The sequence below is a fragment of the Chrysemys picta genome, chromosome 2 (assembly GCF_011386835.1).
Source record: "Chrysemys picta bellii isolate R12L10 chromosome 2, ASM1138683v2, whole genome shotgun sequence".
In the NCBI taxonomy this organism is placed as follows: Eukaryota; Metazoa; Chordata; order Testudines; family Emydidae; genus Chrysemys; species Chrysemys picta.
In genome coordinates this window covers 189,052,012-189,067,121 of record NC_088792.1, presented here as the reverse complement: position 1 = coordinate 189,067,121, position 15,110 = coordinate 189,052,012, and positions in this window count along the sequence as shown.

Sequence of the window (15,110 nt, the reverse complement as noted above, 5' to 3'; positions counted from 1 at the left end):
TGTAATGAAACGTCCCTTTTAAAAAAAGTTCTACAGTATATTGTATAATAATGGCCCAAATCGCTGCATCTTACACTAGTGATACTGTATGACATTGGGCAATCACTGTCTTTTTTTTAGTAAGGGCTGCACCCCATTCAACTTCAAATAGGCAACCCCATATCCTCAGTGATCACTTTACAGTATTCCTATGTGGTATTCAATACAATTAACTTTAGTTAAACATCACCTCAGCTAAGCAATTTTTGCCAATCCCTTGGAAGATCATTCAAAACAGATTTTACTGTTACCCATAATTTCTTGCATCCTTAATCATTTCAACCTTCAGGAGCATATGCAGTGCTGAATTAGCCATAAACACTATAGGCAAGAAGTGATGTGAGTAAAGTAACTGTTCTGTTGAGAAGTTCTCATGCCTCCATGCTTTGGAGCAAGAAATTGAAATTTGGCAGGGTGGTTGTCCTTTGTGTCAGGGATGTACCTTTTGTTATCCCTGTGAAAAGCTGCCTAAATTTGGCCAAATTATAAGCCTTGAGAAAATTTCAGTTTGCACATGCTCAGTAGAGTCTTATTAAGATTTAGCAACTAAATTCTCAAAAGATTCTGTTTGCATTGAGCATGCTCCAGCCCAGCTCTTTCCCTGCAATTGTTTCTCAAAGTTACTGCAGGCTGTTGTGGCACCAAAACTGAGAGCAAGGAGACTCTCTCTATATATATTATGCTTCCAATGCTTCCCCTGCTGACACCCAGGCAGAGGGCCAGAGCAAGAAAACTGACTGGAATAATGAGAGGACAAGATCAGGACTTGGTTTGGGAGAGTGGTGGAGGAAGTAGATTGGGGCCTGAAGGACGGGGAGACTGGGACTAGAACTTGTGAGCAACTGGGTAGAGGGAGCCTGGGAGTGGCTGGGCAATGAAATTGTCACTGTAAGCCAGTGTGGGATGAGGGACTGAGAAGGGACAAGGACCAGGGGTGGGGAACAGTGTGGGGAGGGCAGCCAGTCCACCGGAGCAGGGAGACTGGAACTGGGACTGAGAGCAGAGAGGGTGAAGACTGAGATGAATGAGGAATTTGGAGGCTGTGGAGGAGGAGGATGCGGGAGACTGGGACTAGCTGAGACAGGGGTCCTGAGGAAAAAATACTGTGAGATCATGTAAATAAAGATGGTATCATAATGCATATGTATAAGAGGGTGGGTTTGGGGGGTGAATTAAGGTTGCATCAGCATAGATCAGTGTAAAGGCCTCTGTTACTTTCATATCCCTGAATTAGCCCATCTGTAGGATCTGGGTTTGGATAATGCCGGAGGCTTTTGTTGTTGTTTTAACTTTTAAAAATATTGTTACTACGGCATTTATGCCTTTTTATTCTGGGAGCCCTGGTAAGGAAATCCTCTTAGGCAAAGTCTTTATGGAAACCCACTGAAGGCTAGAACCTGAAACATCTAGTGCTTGGAACACTTATAGCACTTACCTTGGAGCAGCTGATACACACTGCACGCTACCAAACATCTTGAGAATGTACTACAGCGCTTACAATGACACCCTGCAGTGTGGTTGGTTACAATATTTCCATAGTGTAGAAAACAGAGAGACTCAAGGGGGAAATGATCATGGAAAATAAATACTTTCTGCTAGAATAAGGAGCAATGGCCTGAAACTAAGGAAGGAAACATTTAGACTAGCTATTAGAAAAATGTTCTTAATGGGAAGAGCAATTGGGTAGAAGAATAGATTATAAAGGAGAGAAGTGAGGCAGATATTCAAGAATACATTAGGCTGGAAATAATAGTGGCAAGCCACACAACCTATAAAAGTTCACTTTGCTTTAAGTTTGTCCCAGTGTTGCAAATCCATTTTAAGAGAGGACCCATTTACTACACCACAGTGTCATATCTGGTTTGATAGGGATTTTAGATCACATGATTTTTTTCGAGCACTGAGTGACACAAAATAAAATTCTAAGCAGAGGGAAATGGATGGAGAGACAGCTATAGGATTTGCACTTCCTCGCAGCTGGAATGGCAAGAAAGTCTGAATCTTACATCAGAAGGATGGCGAAAGAGCAAGGACAACGGTGCGTTTCTGATTTACTAATTATGGGAGAACCTTACTTCAGTTCCAATTTAAGGGATTTTTGGTTTTGCTGCGTGGCTGCTATCGAGCAGTCATAGGAAGATCAGCTCAATGCCAATGCAGCTCCAATAAAAGCTATTCTACCTGGGAGAGGTGAGCCAGGAGATGTCCCTACCACACCTCCACTATCTGCACTCCCCTAATGCCTTCTATCAGCGTGGAAAGTAAAAACTCTGTAACGATAGCTGAATGAGTGTGACTCCCCAATTATCAACCCCTCCCACCCTTTCCAATGGGAGGGGAAGATCTATCCCAAGATACAGTAGGTTGTTGTTGCAACGGCAGAGGGGCTGTGAATATAAAGGATAAATGAAGGCCCCATTGCCTCAGTCAAACAGACATTCCTTCAGTTAAGGAGCGCCCTAAGGAGATAATGTGGGACTCCTTCTGCAATAACAACAACAAAGTTTTCATGAGGTTAAATCAGTTTGCAAATTTTGCTTTAAATAAAGGTACTTCCCTTCACTTCATGTATCAGTATAATAATGCCTGCATCTGTAATGGAGTCATGCATCTGAAGAAGTGGGGTCTTTTACCCATAAAAGCTTATGCCCAAATAAATTTGTTAGTCTTTAAGGTGCCACCAGACTCCTCGTTTTTTTTTTAAATAAAGGACACTTATTTTTTTTTAATTTGTTCCAAAATTAGACTAATGTCAATTATAAGCCTCAGGGTAGGTCTACACTACCCGGTAGTTCAGCAGCAAGCAAATCGAACTTCTGGGTTTGACTTATCGCGTCTTGTCTGGACGAGATAAGTCAAACCCGGAAGTGCTCGCCGTCGACTGCGGTACTCCAGCTCGGCGAGAGGAGTACCGCAAAGTCGACGGGGGAGCCTGCCTGCTGCGTCTGGACCGGAGTAAGTTCGAACTAAGGTACTTCGAACTTCAGCTACGTTATTCACGTAGCTGAAGTTGCATACCTTAGTTTGAATTGGGGGGTTAGTGTAGACCAGGCCTCAGATTCAAAAATCCTACAGTTCACCTGCTTTGGAAACTTTGGGCCCAGTTGTCCCTTCATTTTCATGCTCACTGCGGACTCTGATCAGAAAGATATCTCCAAGGAGGTGCAGAAGGGGGAAGAGGGTAGGTTTTGAGGCATTATCCCCATAGAATTCTGTTGGGTTGGGGTTTTACAAGTTTATAGGTCGAGGGAGAGAAGCTGCTGTGTGTCCTGTGGCAGTGGTCATCTATGCCTGTACTAATGCTGGGAGGAGCAGATGCATAGGGCAAAAAGACATGGGAGCATTCCAGCACAGAGGAACACATTCATTAGCTTTACCACCAGCGAAAACCATCCCTCTGGATTTATATTTCAGTAGGCTTTTCTATTTGGGTAAGCCCATATGCAAAAGGATAGTTGCATATACAGTCATGATCTCATGTTACCTAAATACAGTGACAAATTGTTAATAATTAACTGATGATAATGATAGCAATAATAAAAATATTAGGCATTTATTTAGTATTGGGTATTTTCACAGCATGTTAGGAGCTAAGTAATTATATCCTTTGAAACAAAGTAAGACGAAGAAAATAGCCACAATATGATATTGCAGCACTAGAATAATAACCTTAGAATGTGGCTTCATTTCTTACTCCTATAATAGAATCAGACATCTGGAATAAGTAAACATTATGTCTAGTCTCATGAAATATTCCAAAACCTGCATTCCAAACCTTTTAGTATTAAAAGTAATGAATGCCAGTGAAAACATTTTTGTGTTATGACAGAAAGGAAATTGTTAATGTGCTTATTTACTCATATTTATTAATATTAAAACTTGATCCAGCCTTGCACAAATTCTCAAAACCAAAAACAAATAAATAATCACACAGGCTGGAATAAACAGTGTGGTTGTTGACTGAATGTAACAGCAAGTAATGACATCAGGATGATTCAAAGCCACAGCAGATGCCATAGCCTGAAAAGAGTCCTCATAAAAATAAATATCACTCCATCCTTCACCAAATAATTGTATGAATTAGGGTTATTAATACTACAATTTTTTTTTTAACAAGAAAGGCTGGTGAGAAGAGGCACCTATGGAACAATATGACCAGAGTCCCTAAGGTCTCAACATTTTTAGGGTAATATTTCACTGTGGATGTGATGGTTAAAAGGGCCTCATCTGCTTCTGTAGATACAAAATATGTGATAGTACAGATCCTTGCTATCTTGTATGCCACAGTGAGTGTATGAGAATCTCATTTAATCTCCACCAACCATTGATCACCTGCTATGCATTCATTTGCATGAACTGAGCAATTTATGCTTGTAATGTAGGAATACATTTAGGCTTTACATTTTATATGTATTTATGTTATTGTTAGTGTGCTTTATTATACAATGATCTTGTAACCATTAACAGCAATTCCACTGAGGATTTATCAACATCATTTTCACACAAAAATATCTCCTACATCACATAATCCATGTAATCTAATTGATTAACACAGTAGATAACATTCCCTTACTTTTATCCATGTTTTCAGTTTGATAGATAATATTATGCACCTTTTAAAAATTCTTTCAGGGCTAAAATGTGGCTTTGCCATAAACCCTGAGTAAAGTATAAAATAAATAAATTAATGGAGATATCCTATCTCCTAGAACTGGATGGGACCTTGAAAGGTCATCGAGTCCAGCCCCCTGCCTTCACTAGCAGGACAAAGTACTGATTTTTGCCCCAGATCCCTAAGTGGCCCCCTCAAGGATTGAACTCACAACCCTGGGTTTAGCAGGCCAATGCTCAAACCACTGAGCTATCCCTCCCCCCAGTATGGGGGGTAGTTGTGCTGTCTCAGAAGCACCACAGGGCTAGAGTTGGGCCAATATTTTTTTTCTTTCTCCACAGACATTTTTAGGTTTTTGGCCAACAACTTTTGAGGAAGAAACCAGATGAAAAAATTCTATAGTCAAAACCCCAATTTTCCATCAAAACAGTTTTAAAGGGAAAATGTTGACCAGCCCTAACCAGGATTCATAGTCCTAATATGGTCCCTGTCTCTGCTCTTTTTATATATATATAGAAATATACACCTATCTCATAGAACCGAAAGGGACCCTGAAAGGTCATTGAGTCCAGCCCCCTGCCTTCACTAGCAGGACCAAGTACTGTTTTTGCCCCAGATCCCTAAGTGGCCCCCTCAAGGATTGAACTCACAACCCTGGTTTAGCAGGCCAATGCTCAAACCCCTAAGAAGAAGTAATCTGTATCAGCCCTATAGCTAAATTTCCCCCTCTATGTTGATTCATCTGTGTGGGCTGATGCATTGAGGGAGAGCAACCAAGGCTATCTACTGCTTCCCCATGCTCCATACACCTGCATAGAAAAGGGACTGCCAGTCTTTGCCTGTGAAGAGCCAGCACAGGGGATTGAGAGAGCGCATTATGGCCATTTTACTCCCTTGCACAAACATGTAAGATGGGTGAAAATTTGGCCCTTAATGGGGATATCCTATTTTGCTCCTGTTTGACTTCGAATCTTTCTTTCTTTCCATTTAAAAAATCTCTTTCCCTCGAAGGTGAAGTTTAAGGGACAATCCAACCCCCACCCTCTGTGTGGGAAGAAAGGCTATAGAAAGTATGTGCAGGAGTCCTCTGTACCCACACCACTGAAAGAAGCATTGATCTACAGTAACTCAGAGAGGGCCAGTTGGGTAAGAAGTATGGTAACATAGGCAGGGAGGCCACAAAATAGAATGGCCCACAAGCCAAAATCCTGGATAACAGCATAGGTAGACAGAAAGCCTAAAGATTACAATAGGTGGCCATGGAGTGGCTATCTGGCTGCTCTAAATACTGGCTTTGAATAGGGGTAATGTCCACTCAAAACCACAAACTACCTACAGTGTTGTAGGCTAAATCCTCCAGTCCTTAGTCCATACTGAGCAAGGATTGTAGGTTCTGATCAAGAAGAGTAAATAAGATTTACAAGGAATAATTTATGGAGTACATCTTTGTGCAGGTGTTTGTGTACCACTCCACTCTGTAAAAGAAAGTTTTAGATTTAGTAAGGATTCTTCATGGCAATATAAACTGAGAACAAATATTCATAGCAAAATTTTCTCCATTGCACCCAGGCAATCCCATCAGTCTGAACATGACTGAATTAGTGTAACAAAGAGGAGGCGATTATCCTTAGTTGTTTATACATGTTACTTAAATCTAAGTTGTATAATATTTTTTAAAGATCTTTCATTGGAAAAGAGATGTTTACTTTTTAATGTTAATATAAAGAGAAGTATGTATGAGAGGTGTGTGCACGTGCCCAGAGATTACAGTGACAAACTGATAAAACCAAGTGACATTCCAGCAGTATGCAATACACAAATGTTTCCTGAATTCTAGAATCCAGTCACCTTGTAAGGATTCTGTTTTCAGAGTCCATGCAACAAAATGATGAGACTTGCAATTTGGGACTGTGTGGTCTCAGTCTCTTGGTTCAACTACTTTAAAAGAGCTATTTTCCTTAGTCACACAAAGAGAGGTTTGTGACCCTGTTAGATGAGGCTTAGTGTTGCAATGGTAAAGAGAAAGAAGTGGGTAGTTTAATTTTGACAAAGGCTATATGCTCAGCCCTATGCATGTTTTATTATTCTTATTAGCATACCAAACTATGGCACAGAAACATACAGTTTACACTCTTTCTTCTGCTATTTCCAATATCATGATTGCATTGCTTTAGTAAAATTAATAATGCAGTCTTATAAAAATAAAATCTTAACTTATGCAAAATGTAGGTAGCTGAATTGTTATTTAGAGTCTGTCTTTGACATGTTAAGGCTTCTCATTATTGGGCGGAAAAATTCCCCTGGGCCCTGAACAAAGAAACTCTTGTGGCACTTTTTTCTTTCTTTCTTTCTTTCTTTTTTTTTTTTTTTTTTTTTTTTGGTATTAGATGCTCAACAAAAGCCTGATCCTGCAAGGTACTCAGCACCATCGATTCATTTTGAAGTCAATGGGAGTTGCAGGTGCTGAGCACCTTGCAGAATCAGGCACAGAAACAGAGTCTGGTGACTAAGGCAAGAGAATTAGGAGGAGGAGTTATGAGCTCTTTGCATTTCTACACTTATTTACTGCATGACCTTGGGCATGTCACTGAAGCTTTTTGTAACTCAGTTTCCCATCTGTAAAGTAATGGTAATACCTGCCTCCAAGGGACATTGAGAGGCTTATTCAATTTAATATTGTCAGGTACTTGGAGGTCTGCGGATGAAAAAATGCTGTTATATCTGAAAGATAGTGCTGCATACAGCCTGTATCCTCTCCTTTTCTCTGAAAGATGGCAGCATACATTACCCTAATCCCACAATAGACCAATTTTGCTGGCCAGTGACTGTGTGTGTGTGTGTGTGTGTGTGTGTGTATAGAAGAGTGGGACAACCCATGTTCCCATCACCCCAACATTTCTGCACACTTTGGGGTGGCTAGTACCAGAGCCCGCAGTAGCTTGCAACATCCCTAATGCACAGTTTGGTTCAATGGCTCTCAGTACCCTCCCCATACAAACTGTTCTAGTCCCCCCGTAGGAATGTTTGTTAATCAAAAGCTATTATGGATAACTTTGCCCACCTAAGAAATACAGCTACCTCTGCACTGGAATGCAGCATGTAAGTTATGTGCACTAACAATACTACACGAACAATTTGAGGCATGAAGTAAAGGAAAATGCTATAACTTATCCAATTGAAGCTATAGGGAAATTATGGTAGACAGAATAATTACCTGAGTTGAAATTTAGTCAGGACACCAGGGCTAAACACACTCCTGCAAATTGTACCACAGGATCTTTAATGACTGCATGTGGCCAGGACCTGAGTTTCACATCTGTTATAGCAAGCTGTCATTCCCTTTCAGTCTTGTCTTAATTTAAGAATTACATATTATATCCCAATCATAGACAAGCATTATCAACATTTCATAGAATGTTCTTCAGCATAATCAGTGTAAGTAATTTACCAGATAAAAGAATGTTAATAGCAAGTACAGTATAATTTGTATGGATACAAATTATAGCTATCTTTCAGAGGAAAAAAGAAACTGCTGTGCACAAAGAGTGGATCAAGTGCAAGGTCAAGTGGAAGCACTTCTGTTTAACATGCAGAGCCTAGAAACATCAGTCTATGCTTTCAAAAATAGGTGAAAATTATACCTAATAAAGTTATTATAAATAATTGTTGCTCCTTCTCTCCTAGTGAGTTTGATATGGGAGAGGCAGTTATAAATGGAAGACCAATTAATTAGGTGTCTGATGTGGCCCTTCTTATTGCAATAAATGAGAGTTGAATGTCCATGAGTTGTAATAGTTGCAATGAAACAATTATTTTCTGTTGGCCAAGTAGCTTGACTGTCAACAGTACACAGTGTGGGGTATATTTCGGAAGTATCTTCAGCAGTGAAGTATTGTTTCTTTGGACTAAGGGATCCCTTGAACCATTCTGGGGAGGGCCAACATCTGGAACGTGCTGTATATGAGCTGGGCTGTGAGAAGGGACTGAAGGAATCTGGAGTATATGTGCAGGGAGAAAATAGAGCCCCTTCTTGAAATATACTAGGGGGCAGGCTCAGTTAGGCAAAATATCACCACAGTAATTCAGATGCCTGGAATTTTCTATACCTTCCCTTTACTCATTAGCAGCAGTAGCAAAAGGAAAATCTCGAAAGAAAATTTTCAAAACTTCCTTCAGAGTATTATTAATTATACATATTTCTATGCCCATAGTATCTATGCCCCATGCCTTCAATTCTCTTTCTAGTGACCTACACATTGCACAGTGGTAGGTGCTTCCCCAACCTTCCCACCCTGCACTGGGAGGAGCTGATGGGGTCCCCATTCTGCACTATTTTGACCGATAGTGACACACACCACAACTGCCCAATCCATTATTCTTGGTGGTGAAAAGCCTGCAATGGCTGATGCCTTGCATATGTTCAGTAGCCTGTGCAGCCCAGAGTGGCTGGCATTAACAGGCTTTGGAGTCTAGCAAGCAGGTGCCAAAGCTGCAACTGCTCTCTGAGGAGAAGGAAGAAGAAGGAAAATAGTCACCTTACTGTTCCTGATACTTTTGTTCCTCCAAGACTCAATGTGGCAAAGGCCTTGATTCTGCACAATCACAGCTTTTCTCCATCATGGCAGAGAAGCCTGGAACAAAGTCTCAGTTATTCTGCAAAGATGGATGATCTTGTGGTTGAGCTGCAAGTCTGGGAATCAGGAGATGTGGATTCTGTCACTGGCTCTCCCACTGTCTTCCTTTGTAGCCTTGGCCAAGTCACTTAACTTTTTTTTTTTTTTTGGCTTCTCCATCAATAAGATGAGGATACAAATATTATCTCACTGTTGTTGTTTTTACAGTAACATCTACAGGCCAGGGTCCTATTGGGACCTATTGAGTAATAGACAGCCCCTACTCCAAAGAATATAGGATCTAACTGTAGGGCTCCAAACAACAGGTGGCTAAAACAAACAGATGGGGGAACCACAAGGAAACAGTGAGATGATACTGTTTAGCAGGAAAAAAATGGTGATCACAGCAAACCATCTCCCTAACCACTGATGAGTTGTTAGTTTTTTTATAGGCAACATGGCTGAGAAGGTCTTAATGAACATTAATGAAATATGCCTCCAGTGAGGTGGGAAAATATTATTTCTCCTATTTGATAAATATGAACAATGACATACAGAGAGTTTAAATGACTTGCTCAAGATAACACAGTGAGCCAGTAGCAGTACGCTTTTCTCTTGAGTTAGTCTTGTGTTTTAACAACTGTAGACTGTACCTCCAGGTCCACCTTGACATATACTTAGATGCACTAGAGCAGTGGTTCTAGGTGCGAGATGCCCCGTCTGGGGGTGCGAGACATGCCAGATTTTTTTAGAAGGTAAATAATTGAAAATACAAATTAAGCACAGGCACATAAGTACAACTACTTTGTTTCATCAAACCTATCTATTTATTAACATTATACATTTTTTAATAATTACTGTAATATACAAACAAAAAGTATATCTAGGTTTAAGCAGTGCAAGAACACATTTTTTAGTTTTAACGGGTGTGAGAACATATTTTGATTTTTGATAAGGGGTGCGAGAACATACAGCATAAAAGAGGTTAACAAAATGTACCACTGGGCAGATGATATTGTAGTTTTTTCTGATTATCACCCAGTTCTTGTTTTAGCCAACTTTGTGTGGGGACTTACACAGCCTCCGATTTTTTTAGATCACTGTCTCCATAGAGCCTTCAATCCTCTGCTGTAGCTTATTTTCAGTCTTAATAGACGAAACTAGAAATTTGGACTCTGCTAGACTGACTTGAGTGTGCACTCTCCCTCTGTCACCCCCAGACTGAGTGAACATGAGATGGTCCTACAGATAGATGAATGATGATGAAGAGATGTCACACCCTGTGACACTCATATGATTGTTAAAAATTCTCCTGCTTCCAATACTACTTCTGACTAAGGAGTGGCCAATTACTTGATATCCTCCTGTCCACCGAGGCCCCACCCAGGTTTAGATGCAATCAGCATCTAGAAAAGAGCTTTCATTAGATGCTGGAGGACACATGGATGGAAAGGGCAGGGGTCACTCTCCCTGCATGGGTCTTTAAAGAACTTTGATTCAAACAAACACAAAACGTTCTTAACAAACAAAGCTGAATTAAAGTCAAGTTTAAATCCTCCCCCAGTCTCACTGCATCCAGGTTACACGATTGTATCCTGCTCCCACAATCTTAAATCATTTTCTTGCCTGAGCTCTCACCATAATCCTTCCATGCTGAATTAGCTGCACTGAATAGATGAGACAGGCAAAATCTGTATCTATGTCCATCCTGTGGTTAGATGAAAAATTGATCACAGCCACAAAGAGAAACTGAATTCAAGTCTTCCAGGAGAACCCCTTCATCTCTCAGCTATTTTTTTTATCTCAGGTTGTAGCCTTTCCTCTCTCCTGAAGCTTAATGAAAAGTAAATATTTTCCCTGAAATTTCACACAACCCAACAAGACTTAAGCACATGCTTAAGATCTTTGTTGATCTGTGGCTTAAACTCCCAGTCCTCTACTGAGGTGCACTTTTGTAGACTGCTGCACCACTACAGCACACCATTCAGGTAGACCCTAAGGATATAATATCTTTCTGATATCACTGACTCTTCCATTTCTGTCCAGGTCTCAAAGGGCACCCTTCTAATAACAGTCATTTCCCTTCTGATAAAGACTAGGTTCTTAAATTACATCACCAGTGCAAAGACAAAGTCAACACAAGCCTGAAGGCATTGATTCTTGCTTTACAAGAAAGAAGTATTATACCTTAAGGCTGTGTTCTCTTTATTTCCTTGTTAAATGTCAGATAACATTTCAAGGGAACATTTACATCTTTTTTTTATACTGATCAACTTGTATCTTTCTTTCAAGAAGTCAAACCAGATGCAACTTGAGAGTTCACATACCTCCTCCAGAATTAATGTTAACTCATGTTAGTATTCAGGTCTTGCAAATAATAAGGATGATAAAGCCTTAAAGTATGATTTATAAGTTATGGATTGTATAGAAAGGAGGCATAGTATAATGGTCTAAGCACTGAACTGGTATCTAGCAATTCATGAGCTCTAACCTTAGTCCCTCTGCTGCTTTAGGCAAATCATTTAACCTCTGCCTCTGTTTCCCCATCTCTACAATGGAAATAATAATGCTTACTTTCCAATCTCACACAACGGCTCTCATAGTAGTTAATTTTAAACACTTCTGTTGTGTATTGAAGATTCACAAAGCATATGCTTTGATTTTCTTATCAAAATGTGAACTTTGTAGAACCCCCTCCCCCCCCCCAAAAGACTTTAAGAAGCTAGAGATGAACATAGCGCTCCCTCTTTGGTTCCAGAGAAACCTGTCTTTTATGTCACATTGTTAAAATGAGAAGTTGCCTAATTGTGTTCTGTAGTAAGAAACTTGTAAAACAGTATTATCCTCAAAGCTTCTCTTTCTGCTTCACTGTAGAGCTTCTGCCTAGAACCTTCCCTAGCTCTTCCCTCCTGACTGACTTCCTGCTACTGATATAAAGGTACAATATATATCTAATCTCACAGCTCCCCCAATACGTCATCTTCTATATAAACAATCTTTAACAAGAATTGCTATTCAATATTTTTTCTGCAAAAATCTATACAGCTACTACCTTTTCCTTATGTTCCTTCAGATCAACCCTTAAGTGTCATTTCTGCTATGATGGCTACAAAACCCTTCCCTCTGGTAAAAGCTAGGTAAATGGTAAACCAGTGCTACTGCTGTTTGTCTTTAACACACGATTTTGCAGAGTGTATGTAAATGAATATTCATACTACTGTTACCACTCAGTATGTTCTAACTACTGTTACCCATTTCCCCTTATTTACTTGTTTCATCCATCTGCTGCCTCTTTAATCCAGTCTTTGCAGCAGGGATTGTTTTTTACTATATGTCCACACACTCCCTAGCACAATGGACCCTGAATTGGTTGGTCCCACTAGGGACTGTAATACAAATAATTAATAGGAATAATAGATGCAGATAAGACACGAGCTTAGCCACTCATCTGGATCCAGTGGCGGAGCCAGATTTTTTAACCATGGGAAGTGATGAGTCATTGATGGTGCACTGGGGAGTGAGCCCAATCTGCACTCTCCCAGCAGCAGCAGTTCCTGTCCTGTTGGGCTGGGCATGACTCACCACTCAGAGTGCGGTGACCTGGCACACAGGGTCACAGCACCATTCAGGTTTGACCTGGCCATCCTTCTATTATGTCAAATTTGAATGAGCGGTGACAGGGAGCATGGGGTTGTGATAGGGAGCATGGGGTTGCAGTACCATGCGACCCCATGTGTAATGCCCATAGTGGGGAGCTGGGCCCAGCCTCATGGGACTGGTGCTACCACTTCTGGGTAAGTATTTGGGGTAGGTTCACTCTCCAGCCCCATGTGAAAATTTGTTTCATATACTTCCTTTGGTTCGTTGCATAATATGCTTTAAAAAGCACCATACATATACTTAAAGGCCATCAGGGCGGGGGATGCGGGGAATGTTCTCCCCCACCACATTAGCTCCACCACTGTCCAGATCTGATAGTTTTCTAATTCTTGATTCACTGGCTGTCGAATCCCAAAGGTTCTGTTCCATGTGTTTGGGACTCTTCTGAGGAGCTTATTGGACTGTTGATATTGATGATACAATAAGTCTTGGAGCACTGGGGAAGTTCCAGAAGACTGGAAGAAACATAATTGTGTGCCAATTATTAAAAGGGTAAATGGGATGATTCGAGTAATTATAGACCTGACATTGATTCCTGAGCAAGATAATGGAGCATCTGATATGGGACTTGATTAATAAAAAAATTAAAGAAAGTTAATTAATGCAAATCAACATGGGTTAATGGAAAATAGATCATGTCAAACTAACTTGATATCTCTTTTTGGGATGAAATTACAAGCTTGATTGATAAAATTAATAGTGTTGATGTAATATGCTTACACTTCTGTAAGACATTTGAGTTGGTACTTCATAAAATTTTGATAAAAAAACTAGAACAATATAAAATTAACATGATCTGGAAGAAAACATAAAATCATCACTGATAAAGTTTGCAGATGACATAAAAATTGGGGGAGTGGTAAATAATGAAGAGGGCAGGTCACTTATACAGAGCTATCTGGTTTGCTTGGTAAACTGGGTGCTATGTGTTTTAATGCTGTTAGATGTATACATGTAGCAACAAAGAACATGGGCCTAGTTACAGAACAGAGGACACTATCCTGGGAAGCAGTGATTCTGAAAAGGTTTTGGGGGTCATGATAGATAATCAGCTGAGCATGAGCTCCCAGTGTGACACTCTGGCCTAAAGAGCGAATGGGACCCCGGAATGCATGAACAGGGCGATCTTGAGTAGGAGCAGAGAAATTATTTTAGCTTTGCACTGGTGAGATCACTGCTGGAATACTGTGTCAAGTTCTGGTGCCACAATTCAAGAAGGATGTTGATAAATTGGAGAGGGTTCAGAGAAGAGTCACAAGAATGTTTACAGGATTGGAAAACATGGTGGGTTTTTTTTCCACCCTTACTCTTTGTCTCTCTCTGGGTTCCCATCCTTCCTTCTAAATGGAAAAGCACCAGGTTTAAGATGAATTCCAGTACAACGTGATATGGTCACATGTCCTGTGGGACCCCAAACCTCCATTCTTTCCAGCCTGACTCACATGAACACAGGAAGACTTACAAGTAAACAGAGCCATTTACAACCAATTGTTCTAGTTAATGCAAGCCATCAAGATCCTAAGCCACCATTAATGGCCCACACTTTGCATAGTTACAATAGGACCTCAGAGTAATACTTCATATTTCTAGTTTTAGATATAAGAATGATACATTCACCCAAATAGGATGAACACACTCAGTAGATTATAAGCTTTGTAATGATACCTTACAAGAGACCTTTTGCATAAAGGGTATTCCAGTTACATTATATTTACACTCATAAGCACATTTCCATAAACATATGGAGTGCAACATCACAATGGGCTCTTCCATCTAGCAGAAAAAGGTATAAAACAATCCAGTGACTGGAAGTTGAAACTAGACAAATTCAAACCAGAAATAAGATTTAAATTTTTAACCATGATAGTAATTAACCATTGAAACAATTTACGAAAGGTTGTAGTGGATTTTCCAGCACTTACAATTTTTAAAACAAGGTTGGATATTTTTCTAAAATATATGCACTAGGAATTCTTTTGGGAAAGTTCTATGGCCTGTGTTATACAGGAGGTCAGACTGATTGATCACATTGGTCCTTTGTGGCCTTGGAATCGATTAACATTGTTTCCCTTCAGTAAGGATCGGGTGTGAATACCACTGCTACTAGGTTTAGACAGCAATCCAGCTAGGGTTAGAACCAACTGATGCACTGACTGCTTCTGGACTGAGTACCTTGATCAGTCTCA